Source organism: Rhipicephalus sanguineus, chromosome 11 (assembly GCF_013339695.2).
Source record: "Rhipicephalus sanguineus isolate Rsan-2018 chromosome 11, BIME_Rsan_1.4, whole genome shotgun sequence".
NCBI classification, from domain to species: Eukaryota; Metazoa; Arthropoda; class Arachnida; order Ixodida; family Ixodidae; genus Rhipicephalus; species Rhipicephalus sanguineus.
Window position 1 is genome coordinate 49,516,374 of NC_051186.1, and position 1,330 is coordinate 49,517,703.

A 1,330-nucleotide genomic window follows, 5' to 3' on the forward strand; every position below is an offset into this window, starting at 1 on the left:
TGGTACAGCTGTGTGTGTGTATAAGCACAGAACAGGCTTTAAACCTCAAATATAGTGGTACACACCGATGGCCTTTCATCGGACTCATCTCATGTACACCTGCCACAGTGGTTTAATGGTTACGGAGCTTGACCGCTGACCCAAAGGTAGCGGGATCGAATCCCGGCCGTGGCAGCCGCATTTTGATGGAGGCGAAATGCTGGAGGCCTGTGTTCGCAGATTTAGTTCACGTTAAAGAACCCCAGGTGGTCGAAATTTTTGGAGCCCTCCACCACTTCGTCTCTCATAATCATGACGTGGTTTTGGGACGTAAAACCTCAGCAGTTATTATTATTTCACTATTGACACCAAGTGCACAGATTGTTGGAAGGTCTCCATAAATGCATGGTTCACGCTGTGTGTTTGGCTGTGAAAACCAAGTGTGTGCACCATTGCACTCCACACAATCGGCTTGACAGAAGATCCAGGATAACGCTATGTATTTCGCTTGGAGTGTGAGTGTTGTGCACACACTCGGTAGCATTTCTGTTTGAGCAGCTGTGTGCGCATAAGCATGGAACCGACTTCAAACATCAAGTATAGTGGTTTACACCGACGGTCTTTCATCTGGCTCATCCTGTGTGCCATCCAGGTGCAAGATTGCAATGCCAGTGGCACTGTCATAATTGTCATTGTCAGAGATTCACCTTACAGGCCAAATAGTCAAGGTAGTCAAGTTTTCTTGGTTATTGAAGAACTTCGGGACATTGCAGGCAGAATATTGAACAACTATGTCAGCATTTTGCTGTTCGCAACTTTCAGAAATGAACAGCCCATTTGAAACTCTATGAAACAGCCCCTAAAAGTAGTTACAGCAGGCATAGATTGGTCCTGATTGTTCTTTGATCATGCCTTAACCATCAAACTGCTCATAACATAAGTTGATGCATGGCAAAGACCAGAAGGTGATGGAGAGACAGTGGATAAGAAATTAAACTTCATCAAATAGGGAAAATAATGAAATTGAAAAAGGTTCGACGGTGCACTACTCTGTAATATACCCTATAGTTACAGTAATCTCAAGCAAGTGGAATAACAATAGTGTTTTTAAAGAAAAACTGCGCGAAGTACGACTCCGTACGAGCACAGTGGCCTCCAAGATGATTGACTGTGAGAACAAAAAATCTTCAAAAAACGCAATTCCCAATTTATATAACAAAGTGCCGCTTCACACTGGACCTTAGTGGTTATATATAAATTAGGACGTTATGACACTTGAACGTTTGATAAAATTAGTGATGACAAACACGACCGTTTCACACATTTGGCGCTGTGATCGCAAAAAATATCC

At 43.0% G+C, this 1,330-nt stretch overlaps 1 protein-coding gene across 1 annotated transcript in view; it reads right to left on the minus strand.

The window, feature by feature from the left end:
• The window catches only part of LOC119374828 (DNA-directed RNA polymerase III subunit RPC6), a 339,724-nt gene that overhangs the window by 122,905 nt on the left and 215,489 nt on the right, over positions 1–1,330 (minus strand). The window lies entirely within an intron of this gene.